Source organism: Passer domesticus, chromosome 4 (assembly GCF_036417665.1).
Source record: "Passer domesticus isolate bPasDom1 chromosome 4, bPasDom1.hap1, whole genome shotgun sequence".
Lineage (NCBI taxonomy): Eukaryota > Metazoa > Chordata > Aves > Passeriformes > Passeridae > Passer > Passer domesticus.
Genome location: NC_087477.1, coordinates 71,301,993 through 71,322,734, shown reverse-complemented (window position 1 = coordinate 71,322,734; position 20,742 = coordinate 71,301,993). Strand labels below are relative to the sequence as shown.

Here is a 20,742-nt window from a genome sequence, read left to right as displayed (position 1 = left end):
GAATTTTTCTGTCTTTAACTCTGATTGAAGCTTTGCCCAGTTTAATGAGAAATACATTTGAAGAAATGATGAGCTGATTAGTATGAAATCCATTTCTGTTTAACAGAAACATTTCTTTACATTGTATTATTACCATTATTAAACTTTTACATTCTGGTACCATATACAGAACATGGTGAAAAAGAAGAAACACACAGAGATAATTTTTTCCTTGTATTACAGATCTGGGTCTTTATTAGCTGTATCAATAGAGATAATGTTATATTGCTTCCAATTACCAAGAACAGTGTATTAGAGTAAATATACAGGTTATCCCACTGCTTGAGTATGATCCAAACAGTCATTTCTCTGATGCATAAGTGTGGATCAGTAACATTTTTCTCCTGTTGATTTGGGGAAAACCATTTTATTTGATCTGTGTCGACACAACACTTTTACAGCAACAAAAAAAAAGTTTGCTTTAAAAGCTGATTATTTTTCCTTATATTCTACAATTTAAGTAGGCCATTTTCAAGGGATTGTAAGCAACTTAGAAAAACATATTATTTGAAAAATCATTCATTCATTCATTCATTCATTCATTCATTCATTCATTCATTCTTTCACTTATCCAAGACAGCAAACTCTAAATTAAACCTTTTCAAAATGACTATACTTAAAAGTTTCATGCTGATAGCAGACAAAAACCTCTTCACATCTAAAAAAAGCAATTTACTAAAATGTGCAACAAAAAGTAAATAATAATTTCTTCACTTTCTTGTAACTCCCATTTCACTATATAAGTTTTGCAAGACTGTGCTTTGGTTATTTTTTGTCTAGGAATTCAGGACACATAAATATTGCAATAACAAAGCAGAAATCCATGGAGCCAATTTATCTATTGAAGTTTACACATCTTAAAATATGGAAATGGCAAAATAGCACGGGGAACTTGTTTACTTTCTCTACTGGAGACTTCATTGAACTAAAGCTAAATATTCAAGAATAAACCCAGTCTTTCAAATGCACAGGTGCTTTACTGGAATCTTTCGTTTTGCAACAGCAGAACCAAGATGAGAATCTGGCCCTGGAGCCGGCAGGAATGCCATATGATATCTGAATGGTAATTTTCTCTGTATGTGCCACAATAATGCCTCAGACTTGACCTTTGGCTTTGTTGTCACCAAGTATTATCATATGTATAATTTGACCTTTCTTACTTGTATGAATGCTTGGCCTTGAACTCCATCTAACCTTCTAGAAGCTGTAAAGATAATTTCTATGCATTTGCAATAAGGTCCCTGATTTGACCTATGACTCAAATGAACAATAATTTCTTAATATTCCCATTTCTCCTAAGACTATTTCCCGTAATAGTATAATAATAAGGCAATAAAATGTCCTTCAGTGTGAACTCTTGTTATTCTAAATTTTGAAGGTCTGTGCTTTAGGGCATTCACAGTTCATTACATTTCTGTTTTGTCAAAAGATAGTATCAAGGCCTCAAAAGTTTCTAGAATTTAAATCAAAGTAAATGAAAGGACAAAAGTGACGTTATTTCACCGTGTCTATATCCAGACAAAACTAAAGACAATAACAAGCTTAATTTAGAGACAGTGAAACAAAAGCATATCTTAGCACTAGCAGAAGACCATTAATACTCCTGCCACTTCTATTTAACAATTTCAAAGCAGAAAAGGAAGAAGTATTAAAAAAAATTCATTTCCGACCCTTGGAAAAAAATTGTGCATTCCATCATTATGCAACAAAACAATAAATAATATATTCTTCAACAAAATAGTATAGTATTCTTCAACAAAATATAGCAAATATGATTTTTTTTTCAGGAAAAACCCTCTTTGTTAATATTGATGCACAAAAGGAATGCAAACTATTAGAAGTGTGCAAAAGAGTTGTGACTACACTGAAAAAGGATTCAGCCTGATGGCATCCAGTGTGTGATACAGAAGCACATCTTTCAGCTGTGTAAGACTGTGAGATCACCTTTCCAACTACACAATTTGCCTTCAGCACCTAAAGCTGGTATTTCACACCATATTTTGCTCAGAGTAGAATGCTAATGGATCATCATATTTGAAGATCAGGCCCAGTACAGAAGTTTTCCCTTTTCGTGCAGCTGCACCCAAAACATGAATACATCTAAACACTGCCTGCATATAAAAGGCTCTGATTGAAACTCAGTAGCTCAGAAATCTGGGCCTGTACAAGCAGAACATAGAATATGGAAGAGTAGAACATAGACTAGATACAATTAGATATCAGACTCATGGGTAAGGTAAATACAGCCAACACATGGTGGTTGAAATCAGTAAAGCTAAGAGCAGCTGCCAGGTATTGCTCAGATTTTGCTGATATCAAGGCAGAGATGAGTTTTGGGGACCATGAAGTGACTTTGGCAAGGCCAGCTGCAACTGGAGTATTTAAGAAAGCAGGTGTGCAGCAATACACCTGCACTTGTGTTAGTACCATGACCTGGAGCTACAATCCTTACAGTGTCTCCTTTTCCAGCCACCCAGAAAACCCACCCCAACATACACTATATAGAAAATATTCCATACATTCCTTAATGTTTTATTCTTTCCTTTCTTTTTCCTTGAAACTTTACTTCTTGGAAATTACTTTGCATGGCTTTCACTCTCTTAGGCTATTCAAGCCAAGGCTCTTTTGTGGAAATGAATCTTTTCTACTTGGAGCTGAAGTGTCCATGTAACTGGTAGTGATGTTATGACATGATCAATGTGACTCTCCTCCTTATACAAATTGCTCTTTCCGAGCTATCTGTCTTGCTATCATAGTTTTCTTCCCCAATGCAAAGGCTGGTGACACAACACTGGCTCAGACACATCAGTCAAGATAATTCTGAAGCTTCAGAGTACAGAGAACAATGCAAGAGATAAAGACCAAATTATTAGTAGAATGTGCAAACTGAAAGTCGATTCAAAACCCTTATGCTGCTCTTCTTTTTTGCTTTCAAGAAGAGGGTTTCTATGCTCCAGTCTTGGTGGCAAGGGCCAGCCTCCATTGTCACTCTGAGGTCAGCTGCCACAGACAGAACTGAGGGTTGAAAACTGAATGACGAAGGTGCCTGCAGCTAAACAGATCTGTCCTAAACATAAAGTGTTTCTTTGGCAACAAATAAATGCTTTGGGTTCTTTAAGATTAGAGAGACATAGTATGGTTGGCCAAAAATAACAGAACATTGAGAAAAGTTTGGCTCCAGAGTGTATCTCTATCTTGAATAAGCAGATTAAGAATCACTTATTTCAAACTGTTTTCCCAACTAGAGTGAGCTTGAATGTTTGGCTTGCTGCAGATGTACTGGTCAAGAGATACTAAAAGAACAAAACCTCAAGTATTGAAGTTTGAGTTCATGTTCTGTCACCTCAGATTTTCCAGAAAAAGGCAAATTTGATAGTGCTCTCCGATCCAAGCTTTGAGACTTTCATTAACATCATGAATCCTTCCAGAAATATCCAACAACCTTCTATTCCCATTTACCATCCTCTCACAGTGTCCAAGGGAGGGGTTGCTGAGGCAGCTCACTGACATGGTGGGATCAGGTGAAACAGGGATCATGCTGGAGCATGGGACACAATCCTTCTGCTCTTCCCACCAAGCCTCAGGGGTCCTTGCAGAAGGACTCACATGAAAATACACAGTTGAGCTCAGCTCCTCGCCCTCCTCCCAGGCATTATCAGTGTGACAAAAGCACAGTATCCCAGTGTGTGCAGGCTCAGTAAATTGTTTTTCAGGCAGTAAAAGACTGTTGGCTTCTAACACCAGCAACACTGGGGAATGAGTGGTTGTGCTGGCTCCCCCACATCCCACTGCCATGCTGCAGCCCAACAGCACCCCTAAAGCTACACTCACCACTGGAATGGTGGGGGAAAAGCATCTGTTGGAGCTCAGGTACAGCAGGAAAAAAGAGGTAAAAAGAGAGTTAAACAAGGAAAAGACAGAAGATGGAGAGAGCTCTAAGGGACTGGACGGAGCTGGCAGTACATTTCAGGCAACAGCAGATAATCAGTCAGCTGGCCAGAAAAACAACCCTGCTGTGGAGGGTGACAGAGACACACAAGCAGGAGCTGTGCTTCAGTGGCTTTTGGGCCTCACACTGGCTCTGTGCTGAGGGTGAGCAGCTTCTTGGGTTGTCAAACCATTGGAAAAATTCTGTTTTCCATTCTGCTGTTCTAGGGATGCAATTCTTCTAGTTCTTTACGTGAGAAGTTTTCGCTCTGGGAAGTCCCTTTTGCTCCAGAAGCCCTTTTCTCCATTCACTACCCAGCAATATTAACAGCTCCATCATAGGCATAAAGGTTCTTCATCCTGCTTTAAGGAGAAATTAGAGTAAAAGCATTTTTTACTACTGATAATGTAACTAATATATATTTTTTACTAATAATTTGTTGTTGTTTGATGCTGTCACTGAAAGGCAAATATCTTTCAAAGGCAGAATTTGCACCAGCCCCTACAGATTTTTATGGGGAGTTTGGCATCTATCTGACCCCAACAGTGTCATAATTCTCCACTAATAATAATGAAAACAATACACAGTACTTAGAACATTAAAAGGCAATTTTTATTTTTATTTAACTTCAAGTCAAAAAAAGAAAGGGGAATGGAAGGTTAAGGGGAGGAGGAATGGAAAAGGGAGCAAAAAGAAGAAGGGGAAGGAGAGCAACTGAAAAAAAAAAAAGGGAAGAAGGGGGAAAAAAGCACTGAGAGTTCCAAAATCCTCCCCACTCCCTGCAAACTGCTTTCTTATGCAGCGGATTATGAAGTTTTCAAGGCTGGATTAGAGACTGCTATAAACCAGTTTTCCTGACACAGAACCACATTTAAATTAGCAACGCCATAAACGGCACTGCGAGGGAGGGAGGGCCTGCTCGTGATTCAAGGATATCGTCTTTTGGATAATTTTTCCAGTATCATAAATTTCTGCCCGAAGTTCCTAGCAGAGTAGCAATGCTCCAATATATATTGAATAGGTGTCTTTCATAAAATGTTATACATGGAACAGAACTACAATTTGTGGATCGCAGTTATTTAAGATTAGTGTAATTTATATATATGCACCTCAACAGCATGATTTAAACCTGTAGGTTTTTAGATGTAATGTTCTACCTTTCTGAGACCTTTGTGCTTAGCTGGAGGGTGTTTACTGTGACTGAGGTATTTTTTCTAAACAGGGAGGCGGATTATTTAAAACCTTTTGGTATGGAAAACCCACAGTTTGTCCACCTCAAACAATCTCTTCTCTCCCCCAGTTGTCACAGCAACAACTTCAGCATTTGAAAGGAATCTACTTCAATAATCTAAGCCTCTGATCTTTGACAGGCTTATAATGAAGGAACAGTTTGTTAATGCTGACATAAACATTTTGAAAACTTAAAGGTACAATTATTTCATGTTGTTTAGGAAGTGAGCACTACATGGTCAAGAGAACAGCACTCTTCAAAAATATTTACTCATGCAATTTCCTAGTGAGAAAAACAACTGCTGACTGTACAGCTGAACTGAGATTCCAGCCCTGTGGTTTGAGCAGCAAGAATTTTTCTTTGTTTCCTGCCCATTTATAGTTCTTTTTTTTTCTCTCTTAGAATCCCATGATGATCTTTTGGATAATTCCAGGATATATCAGCCCAATCTCTTAATTTTAAAAGATAAAACTTAGAAACCCAGGCTGAATCAGACTCAGTTCTGAGTGGGTCTCCTGACTATGCTGCTTGTAATAAAAAGTCAGAACCACTTCTCAGCCAGCCAGCTGCGATGGAAGTTGTTTGCCTGTTTAGCAAACAAAACTGTTATTTCTGCTGGGAGGAGAGCAGAGAGCTGACAGGATGACAAAGTTCCCCAGGCTGTGCTCAGCAAAGTAGTCCCTGTGCTTTCTGGGCAAAGCAGAAGCCAGGGCAGGCGACAAACTCGGGGCTGCACTTCGGTCCCAGCCCAGTTGCTCTGGGGACACCGCCGCTCTCGCAGCAATTTCCGACAGTAGCGCCAGGGCCCCAGTGGTCCTCGGGGTGAAATCCATCATCCTGCATGCTGCACTCTATCAACTGGGGCTCCGAGAAAGGGTCAAGTGGTCCGCTGCCATGCTGTTTGAGCTCATCAGAGACATATTTAATTTAATTAAGGTTGTCAGCACTATTGATTTTGGCAGTTTCAATTACCGTGCTGTTATGGCTTCTGGATCTACTGATCTGTGATGAGCCCTATCAGCACTGGCACACATTGAGGAAAAAGCCCTTTGTCTCCTTTAAAACCTGACACATCCTGCCATAGGCCATAACTTATTGCTTTTATCCAGCCCAGCTCCTCTTCTGTTCCTCATAATTAATTTCTCATTAGACAGCTCTTTATTGTTTAATTTGTGCAGTTTATAATCAAATTGGGCACATTAATTGTAGTTGAATTTAAGGCTAATGAAAAATAAAGGTTTTCAATAACTTACTCTTCAATTATTTCAGACAAGATAAAATAAAACACTTTAAGAGTTGTCAGCTTTTTAAATTATAAATTAGGTTGTTTAAAGAGCATGGGCATTTAGGAAGCAGTTATCACACATTTAGTAATTATAAATCCTATGCTCCAATACGATTATTAGGATATATTTACAATTCCTCTTAGTTTTTTCCACCCTGTTGTTAGTTAACTGCATAACATCTAATTGTTGGTGGTTAAAAATAGCATAATCTGAGGTCTCTGGGGCTGATTCCTCTCCTTCAGCAGACTGAACTGTAAATCAGCATGTCTGAGGAAGTCCATATCCTTAACACTGGAACAGGAGAAGTGTCTGAAGCAGGAGAAATGTCTGGGTAAGAGGAAGAGGACCCCATTTGGTAGAGATTTTATATAAAGCCGATCATTCTTCTAGGCAGCACTGAAGGATTCAGCCCTTTTCCTTCAAGAAAATGGTTATACCCAATTTACCTTGGGACCAGGACATCAGCTGGCAAACATCAGCAAAGTCCTCTGGATGTAGACTACAATTTGTCCCATGACATACATAATCTTCATTTTAGCAGTGGGAAAACAAAGGCAGAGAAGCAGCTTATTTGAAAAGGCACATGGGAGGTGAGGCCAGCCTGCTAGTTCTTTGTTTTGGTTTTCAGTTTTTTCTATTTTTCAGTGAACAGTGAACAGGGAGGGTGAAGGAGGATGGGAAAGAATATGGGATAAAAAATTCAAGTAATACTCACCTTTTTTATTGTCAAGATGAAAACCAGGAAAACTGAGTTTCCTTCTTTTCTCAAAGGCTGCACTCAACGCACAGCATTTTAGCGGCGAGAAGGAAAATCAAAGGAAAGAAAAGTGAGATTCTCACTGCTGAGGGGCGAGTTGGGGTGCTGTAGGTCCATAGTTTGGATGTGAGGAGGTGATGGGAGAATTCCATTCTTTGTGTGTTCTAAGACCTCTCCTTGGCCAGGCAGGCAGGGTCCCAGCGTGACACACTGTGTTAGAGTATGCTCTGGACATGTGCCCAGGGCACCCAGGGCAGGGATCCCTGGTCACAGAGTGGGTTTGGGAGGGGGGTACAGCTCACAAGCTGCTCCACATTCCCTGCCCAAGCAACCAAATGATCACCCCTGCTCCTGCCCAGTGAGAGCTAAAGCTGTGCCTGATGGTGCATCTGCATCAAGGAAAGATGGGTCAGAGACAAAAGCATGTCCAGTAGCTACGGACCAGAAAATCTATAAACTGAAATACTGTTGAGAAAATGGTCATATCCACTGCTGTAAAAGTGCAAGGCTGCTGGTCTTCTTAATGAAAAAAATTAAAAATTATGCTTGTGCTGTTCAAAAAGGGTAAAATTCACCCACATCCTCCCAAGATCTATTTACTAACCAAATCCTGTATGTAAAAAAGACAAGGTCAGAGATTTTCTTTGCATACCCCGGTTCAAACAGAGGTTATTTTTTATTTCAGCAAAGTATCTTTGTCCAAAATTCCTTGGTGGGGACCCTGCCCTTGTGGATTTGTAGGAATCTTCTAATTTACATATTGCTTCCTGTCTGGAATGAAGAGCACGTCACTGTTGCTAAATATTTCAGCATCATGTATATTGTGTAGTTCAAAATTATTGTAACAGAAGGAGAAGATACTGCTTTCCCAAATACTCCCAAACACTCTACATCAATCACCAACTGAATATGACTATCTTCACCTGCCCAACTTTTTGGAAGGAAAAGTGAGAATACCTTCCTTCAATAAGAGCATGAGAAATGCTGGATGCAGGAATTTTGTCACCAGCATATGCAGCCAGGGAACAAGCAAGCTGGGGAATCAGGGAACAAGGCAGCACTTTCCAGTGCTGAGTGCAGGGGCAGGAAAGGAAATCAGTGCTTTGGCGGGAGAAGAGAGCTCCTGGAAACTCAGCGTCTGATAAGGATGTGTGGGAACAGCAGGGGGAAAACAGATCAGCAACCCTTGAGTAATGTGTGATGGGAAAGCAGCACACGCTTTGTCCTTGGCCCTGCTGGTGTAACCCATGCAGTGAAAGCAGGGGTGTTCCTGGTGGGCACCACAGCAGAAGTTACAGTCCTTGAAGTCACCTACTTGAAGTTACAAGGGTTGCTTGAAGTTATTCTCCTCTGAAAACTCAGTGTACACAGCTTGTTTCTGAGGTGGTCAACCTGCTGCTGTTGTGCTCTTTCTTCCCTCAGCCTTTACATTCCTGGATATATTATTTCCAAAAACCCTGGGCTAAGGTCTGCACTCTTTCTAGGAACTGGGATTATCTAAGTAGACAAGAGCACAAGATCTTCCATGCAGTTTGTCATCACCCCTTGACAGCAGTTTGGTGGTTTTGTGCCGTGTCACCCACAGGACAATCAGATCTGGTCATTTCTGGCTGGCATCTAACTCTAAGTAGAACCATCAGACCTGGTTGTACACACAGGGAGAAGGCATCTGAACCCTACAAATATCTTTCTCTTTTAATTTAGAAATAGCAGAAAGATTTTTAAAAGGGAATTTATATAAGAATATTAATAATAATTGTTCCCAGGCAAAGTTTCTTTCAGCCAAGTTTCAGCTGTGAGGAAACTCATTCAGCAAGAAATGAACTCATGAAAAGAGAGGTTTTTAATGGAACCAGGGAGAGACTGCAGCAGCACTGCTAACAGGTGTCACTGTTACAGCAGTGACAAGGTAAGACTTCTAAAGACATTATAGCTAGAGCTGTGCCCACCCATGCAGCTAAAGATCTACCAGGGTTTCTGTTATGAACCTCTGTTTGCAGGGTCTTGATACTTTAGTCATAAAAAGCATACCGCAGGCTGAGAGTGAGAAAATAAAGACACAGAGCCTCAGGGCAGTTGGAACAAAAAATAATAAAATCCACATAGGTGTTTTGAAGGATCTCTGTGGGATTTTGTAATTTTAAAAAACCATGCTTCTTTTGCAATTAAATTTGGCAGATTATCGGTCAATAGCATTAACTTGGGAGGGTTTTTTTCAGTTTGTTGCATTTTCATTTAGAGCTCCTAAAATGCCTGCGGCATTTTTTAAGCTTAAAAAAGTCTTATAGCTCAATTAAGGGATAACAGAAATAAACCAGGATTACCTGTATGTAATTACACAAAGTTAAATCCAAGAAAACAATACACTACCACAACTCTCTTGGGTAATTTGAGCAGTCTCCCTAGAATCTCCAGAGGCAAAAAAAATGAAGGTTGTCTCAGCTCATACCTGAGCATTTACTGCAATACAATAAAAGACTCTGAAGTCCAAAAGACCACAGAAGTAGATGGAAAGACCTCTCTTTTTTCTTGATCAACCTTTCAATAGCCTTGAGGGATATGCTACAGAACTGAGCAAACTGTGTACTGAGGCACAAATTAGATTCAATGCTCAACTCTCAAACTTTCTTATTGCTCTTGACCATTCTGCTCCCACTGTCCACCAATACATTACTGCAGTCCAGGCTGAGCTTTGCTACATACACTTGTCAAGAAACAATTCAAATCAGCTAAGTGTATCCAGATCTGAAGGCAGAAGCTATTGTTTAATACTTCCTAGAAGGGGTGCAAATTTTCTGTGCATGTCAAATTAATCCTCAAACTGTTTTAAGATGTGAAGACACCTTCATTGCAACTATTTGAAAATATAAAATCAACCAAATGTCCTCTCCCATTCCTGAAGAACAGGAAAGTATGGCAGAAGAGTTATCTGGGGAACAAAACAGCTTGTTCTTTCCTACCATATTCTGGGTGGGACTACCTAAACTCAAGGCAGATTTTGACTACCAAGACCTGCAGATGCAGTGGCATGTTAGCTGAATTTACCTCTCAGTGTTTGGACATGAAACTGGATGAAATTCAATCTGTTTGGGTTTAAACTTTCTAGTCCTGAATAATTTACCCATGTTTCAGAGTAAATGTACATATGAAAAATATAAGTATATGTGAAGGATATAAGTATATATGAATTATATATGTATATGTGAATGATATATGTATATATGAATGATACATAAGAATAAGGGGACCCACACCTTGACTGCTTGAGAAAATTTGCCATAAAACCAATGCCAATCACTTTCTTCCATCAAAAACTTCCAAAGGGAATAGATTGACTCTATCTGCAATTATAAGGTTATTTTCATTATAACCATCCCAGCCTGGATTAAACATGAGTATGTGAATAACAGCACAGTATACACAGTATATATGTAGCACTGGTATATGCCATGTCAGTAACTCAAAACATATGTCACATGTTTCTGAAAAGCAGCCAGGTAGAGTGTAGCTATTCCCTTATCACCACCAGAGTTCCCTACCTGGACCAAGTCTACATATTTATTGGTGTTATACACGAAGTGTCCTGCCCTCAGCTGTATTTGGTTAAACTCGGTATAAACAGTACCTTTCAATCCTGGGCTCCTTCACCAGCCTGGTGATAAGGCATCCACTCCTCAGTATATTATAGCAGTATATTATAGCCTGTGAGCTGGGTTAATTTACACCAGCTGAACTAGTCCTGCACAGCCTGGGCAGACACAACACCAAGACCCTGGGAGGCTCCTTGTGTGTTACAGAAATCCCTGGCCTCCCCTTTGGAGCAACCTTTCCGCCCTCACCACTGTGGAGACAGTACAAAGCATCTGAAACTTGGGCCCTAACCTTTTATCTTTGAACTTTTCAAATTTATTTTTCTATGCCTGAAGTATTTGCTTATAAAACCAACATGACCACCAGAATAAAAATGAGCAGTGGCTCTTAGCTTTGTCTTCTGCACTCTGCTCGACAAGACATGTCCTGTGCACTCAGACAGGGAATGCACAAGGAGCACCAAAAGCAAGGGTTTGGAAACTGAACACATACACCAGCTCTGCTCACCAGGGGCAGGAATCTATTTTCAGACCAGGGAGTACAAATGGATGTTTATTTTATTTTGCTCTTAATTTTAAGATACTTACTGTAATTTCCCTGGCAGCAGGGTGTCAGAGCGGATAAGAATTGCAGACTCAGAGGAATGACCCTTTCCATTCATCTCCCCTTATTTAGAAGTGATGGCCTCCATTTCTTTTTTCATTTTTTTAATGGAAAAAAAAAAATCCCTCTCTATTCTGTCCTTCAGGCAAGTTCACTGAGTCCACTGTATTTCAACAGGAGCTAAAGACATGGTTCTGTTTACCCTCCCCCAAAAGGTCTCTATTAATTGTTTTCAAATGTTGGCAGCCATGTGAAACCCTGCCTAGCAAGTCTGGCTCCTTATATGATTTTTATTAAAATTCACTTTGCACACAAGGCACATGAGATTTATGGCTGAAACTAATAGGTTGGTTCTCACTAAGACATAAATCCATAGGCTGTTTATTGAGGCTCATGGACATTGAGAACGCAGGTAATTGTTACTGTGAGTGCCCAGCTTAAAAACAGTCAGTTATGTCTCTAAGGAAATTTGTTTAACTAAGCACACCACATAAGCTCCTGAAAAATTACTTTATCTGTGATGGTGAATGGAAGGACTGTGCAGGGTAAGTCCTGTATCTCATCTGTACATTTAATTTCACTTGTAACACTTTTCATATTTTCCTTTTACATGGTGTCTTATATTACAAAGAGCACATGTAAAAAGGATCACATTCATTTTCTTTCCAAGCCTGTTTTAGCCATTCTTCATTTATATATCAGAATTTCTGCTTTTTTGCTACAGACCCTTACAAACTCCAGCTGAGGTTTTGCAACTCCAGTTCCTCCTGGCTCGCTCACGGCCACAATCTGCCACATGAACATCATTCTGGTGACAACACACAAGGTGAAGCAGAGCCTGGGCTGATCTTTTCCTCTTGGGCTCCGGCCACATTGCCACGTGCTAACAACTGCCAGCTGGGCTGGCAGGTGAGCCAGCTGCACTCTGGAAGCTGTTCAGATGTGTCAGCTCAATCCTGTGTCCCAGCAAATAAGTCCTGCTTCTCGTCATTGTGTTACCTTTCAGCAAGACTCAAACCTGCCTAAATGGCCTTCACCTCACATTTGTTTTGCAGCATGTCAGCTCACATGGGAGAGAGAGTTAGCTCGTGCCACCTGAGTGGGTGTGAGTCCACACAGGTCCCATGTTATACCTGCCAGCTTTATGTGAGAGTCTTGAACACCCTAGGACATCTCACATAGCCATTTTTATCTATATACAGTACAGCTCAGTGAAATATACCAGCTGCTTCTAAAAAAAGTAAGGACCACAGAATCATAGGATGGCCTGGTTTGGAAGGGACCTGAAAGATCACTTTGTTCCAACCCCACTGCTGTGGGCAGAAACACCTTTCACTGGGCCAGGTTTCTCAGAGCCTCATCCAACCTGGACTTGAACACTTCCAGGGGTGGGGCATCCACAACCTCAGCCTCCCTGGACAACATGTTCTACTGTCTCACCACTCTCACAGTGAAGAATTTCCTGCCAATATCTAATCTAAACCTACTCTCATTCAGTTTGAAGCCACTCCCCCTTGTTCTGTCACTACATGCTCTTTTAAAAAGTCCCTCTCCATCTCTCTTGTAGGTTTCCTTCAGGCACTGAAAGGCTGCAATTAGGACACCCCAAAACCTTCTCTTCTCCTGCCTGAAAAATCCCAATCCCAAAAATCAACCCAGAGTTGGATGTAGTGTTTAAGGTGAATTGATGTTGCTTTTCTATCACTTTTACCAAACTGAACTTCTGATATCAGATTTATTTATTATTGTGGTCATGCCAAAACCAGCCCAAACAGCTGAATACTTCCTCGAATGTGGCACACACACACAGGAAGGCTCATACACCAAGGTTACTAACTGAAGTCTTAAGGAGTGTTCATGCTATGCATAGGTGTCATACAAAAAAGCAGTGTAGCCACAATAATTTTGGGTTCAAAATAACTAACCATTCTGACTGATGAAATTTAGTAGCTTGGCACATTGCTATAACATTAGAGACATATTGCTTTAGCAATCTAAGCTGCCACATCTCAAAATATTTGCTTGGATGTAGATTTTTGTCTCTTTTGCAACATGCTGCCAAAAACAGAGCAAACCAGCCCTACAAAATAAGGATAAAAGGATGGGAGAGTGCCTACAATGCAGCTGACTATATTTTTAAGTTGATATCTCATTCATTTAAAAATGGTATGTAAATACTGAAACCCCCCAGACAGCTAAAGAAATACCTGAAATTCCATAAATTCTTTAGCAGATGAAGAATTAGCACTAGTACAGACCTCAACCATTTGCAGGAGCTTAAGTATCTTTATGTCAATGGTGTTTACCCTGAGTGTCTCATACATCATGGTACTGGTGTCAAGACAAAGAAAAATACATTTTTGAAACCCTTTCTTTCTCTCTCCTCCCAAGTTTTTTCTTCTCAACAAGCAGCTTCTGCTTTGCTTCTTTTTACAGAATTGCTTGGCAGTCTATCAGTTACCTAAATCTGTTGGGTTGTTGCTTGCTGATGAAGTCACAATGCTCTTGTCTGATCCAGTGACTAGGTCAGCAAGGTTGTGTGTCCTGGGGACTTGGGGAGCTGTATGGAGGTGACCTCTGACACTCATCAAAGGCTGCACAGCACTGTTTGGCTCCTATCAGTTGAATCAGCTGGCTCATTGCTGCTCCCTCCCCATTCATGGCAGGCTCTGTCCCTCGGTGCCTGCCTGTGGGAGCACACAGCCCTGCTCACACGCTGCACTCCTGCAAGGAGCCATTCATTCTCCAGTCTTACAGAAAACTTCCTTCACGCTGAAAGGGAGGGCAACAGATAGGAAGCTTTCTTTTATTTCAGAGACACAGAGGTCAGTATTACTCCTGAATCTTTTCTGGCAGTTCAAGGTGATTGCTTAAACTGTAGATTCCATGTCTGTTACATGCTTTCCATGAATTAGAGGTGTTTTCAGAAAAAAAAACCCAAACCCCAAACAACCCTAAAACTACAAACAAAATAACATTTCCATGAAAATATGATGAAAAACACATATAAACTACTGCAAAAATCTGTCTGCTCTTTTCTAGTGAAAATAAGAAAAATAAACAATTTTCTCAAAGTGTTACTTAACTTTTTTTAAAAATTAGACCCTATAAAATATTTTCCCAATTTTCTTCTGAAGTATAAAAGACAGAGATTTATGAGCAAAGTTGAAGAAGCTGTCCCAGATCTCTTGCTGCTCTGTGGTTAGCTCCACATGTTAGGAAATACACTCCATGTCACTTGATGGAGAGGGCATGAAACCAGGCTCCATGCCTTCATTGTGGCTGCACCTGGGCTTGCCAGTGGAGAACATCAAACATCAAAGGAATCAAAGAAGAACAAAAATTTAAATTTTTAAAATGATCAGAATCTCAAGAGTAATTGAGAAATTAGTCTACCCAGGAACATTTCGGCCTTCTGATGAAGGAGTTCAATTTCCTGTGAGATAAAGGACAAGTATTGTGCTCTTCTGTGTTTCATGCATGCAAGTGAAGGACAACTTGGAAGCAGAATAACATTCCAAAAATGGATTTAGATTAGCAAGTAGGCACTGCAACCATCGTCGCTTCAGACACAGGGAGGTATCCCACAGTATATCACAAAAACTATCCACAGCACAATGAACTCTGAGAAGTGCCAGCAGGGCTCAGACACCTTGTCTGCAATGAAAGGATTGAGCTGTGGACATTGCCACAACAGCATGAATGTGTTTAATTGGTGCAATATCAACTCAGCTAAAGCAATATAATTTATGCTGGCAATACTTCTCTGTGCAAAGAAATGATTAAATAGTCTTATCTGAATGCATTTTTTGCAGCACAAGAGAGGTAGATTATATAAATTACAGCAGTTAATAGCCTTTTGATTCATCACTGAATCTCACAGAAACAGAGAGTCTGAAGTGATTCCTGAGGTGGATAAAGTCAGTTGTGTAATGTGAGGATCAGTCTTGTAATCCTTGCTAAATCAACAATGCTTTGCTCCCATTGAACTCAAAACCTGTCCCGGGAAACAGGAAGAAAAGTAGTCTTTCACTATAGACAGCAAAACTATTTCTGAATATTTAGAACTTTTTTCCCTGTCAATGTTATTTATCAAGAAACCTTTATTTTCTGTAATACATTTCAGAGAGAGCTTTTTCTTGTAGCCCTATTCTTTGCTATTCACTCTAAATTCTGAAGTGGCAAGTTAGACTAGCAATCTCATTAGCAATTGAATTTGTCTGTCTAGTCTGATATGCCTGGCAATGACCTGTTAGTATTAACTATTAAGTTTCCTTCTGTTTACTGAACACTCTTAGCCACTCAAGCTTCACAAAATACACTAATTAAAGTGCAAGGATTTATGTTTTCTTTAATAACTAAGATAAAGTATATAAAAGACATAATAAGAAGGGTTACTACACAGTTTTGTGCTGATGCTTTAGCAAACTTTCAAGTTGCAAAAAATGTACTCCATTGCAATGAAGATAAGAAGAAGATGAACTTTTATTTCTAAGGTGTCAACTCCTCAACTATTGCTGATTATGAAGCATTGCCTCTTGGTGTGTAAAATAAGTGAGGTTTTTCTCTGCCTTCTTATCCCTTTAGCTGAGTTTAGGTCAGATTTCTGCAATTAGGTCAGATTTCTGCAATTAATGTATATTTAGTGCTATCTGTCAGGACACACCAACATCACTGTTACACAGGAAGAAACTGCAATCATATACTTGGGAAAATGAGGCACAGAACTGAAGCATCAGGTAACCAGTAGAGCCAAAACATGAACAAAACATCTATCATGTTCCAGATTTTATCTCCAACCTCGGTTCACCCTACCTTAAGAAAAGAAGGGATACTTCTTTATTTATTTCATATATTTTAACTTAATAACATAGATTGAATCAATTCACTGTGACCATAAGTGAATTGCACAAGAGCTCCCTTAAAGCCACTGTTATTTTCTATATTGCTTTCCCAGAGTAGCTGGATGGAGAGTCCCTGGCTTTGTGCACCTGAATGGGGTTCCTCTCCAGCACAGCTTTAGGTCTCTGCGGGTCAGGTTTGGAGAAAAGCAGGGGTGGGCAGAGAACACAAACTAAAACAACACCATCACAAACAGCAAGAATTCAGCTTTGGGCACTTGTCTCATTTCTTCACTAGCATAAACGTAAAGGACTAGGAGTCCATTTTACACCACATTTTCCACTTTTAATGTGTTTTTAAAAAGGCAGAAAGAAATCAGTTTCCTTGTCTACCTCTTTTACTAAGGAGTAAAAGGCTTCTCTACCTGTACAATAGTCAGGCCTTACCTTTATTTATTTAGTTAGTTACCACCAAAAGATTTCAGGATACAAATATACACAGCCCTGTGACTATAATATGTTACGCAAAAAGAAATATCATTTGATAGCTCAGTTAAAAGAATAAGCAAAAGTTTTGGATCTACCATCCATAGTTAACCTTTCCAATGGATATGCATTTCAATGGACTTTCTATAAAATTTTAGACTCTTTAAAAAGGGGAAGGGGTTCTAATATTAAAATGGTGCCATATAGCCTGCATGGAAGTCAGAAGCAAATTAATACTTCAGAAGATCTCCCAGAATCACAACTACAGTTTTTAGGGGTTGGCTACTAGTTCATTCAAAGACAAGAGAATGGCAAATATTTGTATTTATTTCTGTTTGCTAGCCAACTAATATTCTGGGACTAAAATAAGAATATAGACAGGTGATTTTATTGATGTAATGGTGAGACACTGATGATGGTGACAATAATGTGGTGCAAATATTGACATGGGTCAGTGGCCCTGAGGCTACAGAGGTAATGCAACTTGTTTGTAGCATGATGGGGTCAGTATTACAGCAACTGTGCCATGCAGGAGATATTTAACAATTAATAAACAAAGGTCTTGTTAAATAGGGAGACCTTTGGCACCTTTCTTTGGATGCTGCATCAGCTATTATTTAGCTAAACCTTGGCCCCAAGTTCAGATGAAGGACACAGATCTGGCAAAGTAGCTTGACCAGTTGTCTGGTTAGAAATGAGCCAGAGCCACTAATCCTGTCTTTAGGCACTTGCCTACAGCAGTTCCATGCTTGGGCACTTAAGAGAAATGGGAAACACGTAGCTATACCTGGAACATCCTTTCTTTTAGCAGGCACAGTTGGAGTTGGGAAGCTAAGGCAGAGATTCATTGTCCTCCATCACAAACTCTCCTTCATTCATCAAACTGGAGAGTTCCCAATGGGAACTTTTCTTGGCCACCACCGAAAAGCAATACCAGATTGGACTTGGAGGTTCTTTCTAACCTAATCTAATGTATTATTCACAAACAGGTATGTAGATTAATTCTATCAACTAGGGCCTAAAAAGGGAATCAGTCTTGTTTCACAGAGACTTTGTGTAGCCTTGGCTATACTGGCACTATTTTGCAGTAAACATCAGCAGTGCCAGCTAACAACTGTGGCAAATACTGGTGCTTGGGACATGGACAAAGAAAGTGGAGGGAGAATAAGAGAATGTTAAAGTAATCTAATTAAATTTCTAATCCAGGTTTACATAATTAAGCAATAATGACTACAGGGAAGGGCATTTCCTGGCAGTTAATGACCGGCTGGAGGATTTGAGGGCTTGAGGTAAAGCCAAGTGTTCTTAACACTGTCAGTCATTAATTGCCAGGAAATGCCCAACTCAGGAGGTTATTACTGCTGTTATAAACCAAGAATAGAAAAATATAAAGAAAAAAGACAGTAATTACCTTTTTAAAGTGTTGAAAGCTGAGCACTGAGCTGCCTGTCGCTATGGAGACAGAGTTTTATTTATAGCATCAGTCCTTTGCCAGTGTTTAAAGACTGCCTCAGTACCCAGAGGAGGGCAGGAGTTAGTTCTCAGGGCTCCATTAGGTATATAATTGGTAATTCAGAACATCAGCTCTGTGCCACGGGCCACATAACATCTGCAGACATCAAGAGTATCACAAAACTTTACAACACTGATTACAAAATACTGGCAGCCACTCAAAACATTTTATAGTTACACATACCTTCAGAAAGCATTTCCAGTAGTTCCTGCTTTGATCTACAGAGTGTGTGTCTCTAAATAGGATCCTTGTAATGTCACATTGTGCTGTTTCCTAGAAATTAAGTACTTAGGGACCAGATCTTTAAAACTGATTAATGCCACAGGTCTGTATAGCCAGACTATGATCACTAACTGATTTTACAATTGTGTAACTACTGATTTCACTGGAACAGCTCCTGATTTACACCAGTTAGTATAAAGGTTGAATTCAACATACACTGGGTACAGATGCAAAGCCCAAAACCTCCTTCCTTTGAGCCTCTGAAAGAAATTATTCAATAGCTGAGTCCAAAAGCAGCTAAAAAGTTATTTTGTTCCTCTTAGTGTTCATTTCCCAAAAGATTCTGTTGCTTTTATGTAATATGGCATTTGAAATCTGACCAATGCTTCCATGAACACAGCCTTCCAAATGAATTGGTCAAAAACTTAATTTCTATAATTTAATTAATTTGGAACAATGATTAAAAGAAAAACCCAAACCAAGACAAAAAAACTCCATTAAAGGACTTAGGTACGTAAATCAGAATGGAAGCAGGACTCAGGTGCCTGACAATAAAGTCGCAATCAAAAAAAAATCTTCATTTTTCCATCCTGCTAAGTTCACTGATTACCAGATCTATAAATTCTCACTCTGTGAAGACACAGGGCCTGATCTCTTAGACGTTCTCAGAATAAATGGCTCAGACATCAATAAAATAATTTCATTTAAAAACAAAATTAGATGAGGGTAGATATGTGGCTTCCACTCCTGCCTCTCCTCCACCCTGTGTAGCAGCCTAGTAGTATGAGTACTCAGCCAGGGATACAAGTACTATACAACATCAAACACTGAACCTAAGTCTCTCTAATCCCTGCTGAGTGCCCAAACCATTATTACAGGGTGAGGATTCCTTTTGTGCTTGATTTCCAGCCCCATTAATCTTGCATCCTTTGCTGACTGCAGCGCAGATCAACAGAGGGGTACTTGTGTTTCTTTATTTGGCCACATTTCAAAACAGAAGCCTGGGGCTTCTGAGCCAAAACAAACCCTTATCTCAGGACTGATTTTTGAAATGTGGATCTTTAATCACTTCCCTATAAATGCAAGCACAGAATTTTATGCTTAGTAAAATTAATATACTCAGCAGAGTATTTACACTTCAGAGCAAGGTGAAAGTAGTGCCTCCCTCTTCTCTCTTTTCCCTCACCTCATAATTTTCCTTTAGTGTTCCATCCATTCAGAGCTTGAGCCAACAGCTGGCTGTAGGCAGATGTGGCCTTGCTTTGCCTGTTCTGTGAGGTGCTGTCTAGAAGCTTTATTAGCTCAAGCCCTGTGCCCTGCTGGAGTGGTTGTGTGGCTCCTGGACTGATGTGCACACTCCAGTCAGAGTCATCTGATGTCAGAGAGAACACATCTACAGCCTGGTGACTCAAGTAGGAGCTGCCTGATTATTCAGAGAAACTTCATGGGCAGGTTACATGCTGCGTTCATGAAGGCTAGACTCCCTCCTGGGCACCAAACACCTAAAATCTGGAGGCTACAAAGTCTTCACCATATTTAGGTGATCCTAGATACCAGTAAAATCTTCCATACTTTTCCAAACACTCCTCAACCTATTTAAGATAGATGCTGCAGCATCTTCATTGTAAGCTGTAATCCGACACAAGATGGGCAATTTTTACTAAGTCCTGAATTTAGCACCTTAGCCTTGAAAAATTAATTTTATTCAGTGCTAAAATTTCTTCTGTCCTGGTACATGAGCCAGTGACGGACTGGATAATGTACCAGGAGACACACATGTCACAGCCAAGGTGAGGACACAGCAGAGGCTTCAGTGATGTGCAGTGACAAGGAAAACTTTGGGATGGGATTCTGCTTTGAACATGATGCTGTGGCTTCTCTCCTGCCAGGCACAGCTGGTGTGGCAAATCAGCCATATCTTGTACAAGAAGTTGTGGAGAAGTGAAGAGGATGTGGAGGTGCCCAGTGAATGCATAAAACACAGATCTGCATGGGGAAGAGAAGGACATGGAGACAGAGGCATTTGCTTTGTCCCAGGAGAATCACTATTTCTGCACTTGCAGGGGGGGAGAAAGAAAAGGTGATTTTTTTTTTCCTTAGGTCAGTGTAAATTCTTGGCCTTTAGGTCACAGTGTCAAGTTTTCCTCTTTCATTATTAAATCATGATAACTTCCAGATTTCTTGATGAAGTATAATCTATATATATTTTTATATCTTTTTTTTTCCTCACAGAAAATCTTTAATA

At 39.9% G+C, this 20,742-nt stretch overlaps 1 long non-coding RNA gene across 10 annotated transcripts in view; it reads right to left on the bottom strand.

Moving 5' to 3' along the window:
- Positions 1 to 230: 230 nt before the first annotated feature.
- Positions 231 to 20,742, bottom strand: part of LOC135299518 (uncharacterized) — a 41,646-nt gene continuing 21,134 nt past the window's right edge. For 5 of the 10 annotated variants that reach the window (XR_010361487.1, XR_010361494.1, XR_010361496.1 and 2 more), the window contains 3 exons: positions 18,174 to 18,371; positions 7,200 to 7,256; positions 231 to 4,326 (listed from right to left, as the gene is read on the bottom strand). This is a non-coding gene — a long non-coding RNA (uncharacterized LOC135299518). Of the gene's footprint in view, positions 4,330 to 6,215; positions 6,794 to 7,199; positions 7,257 to 12,267; positions 15,433 to 18,173; positions 18,372 to 20,742 lie in introns of those variants that run through there. The other 5 variants (XR_010361488.1, XR_010361489.1, XR_010361491.1 and 2 more) reach the window with 5 other exon arrangements.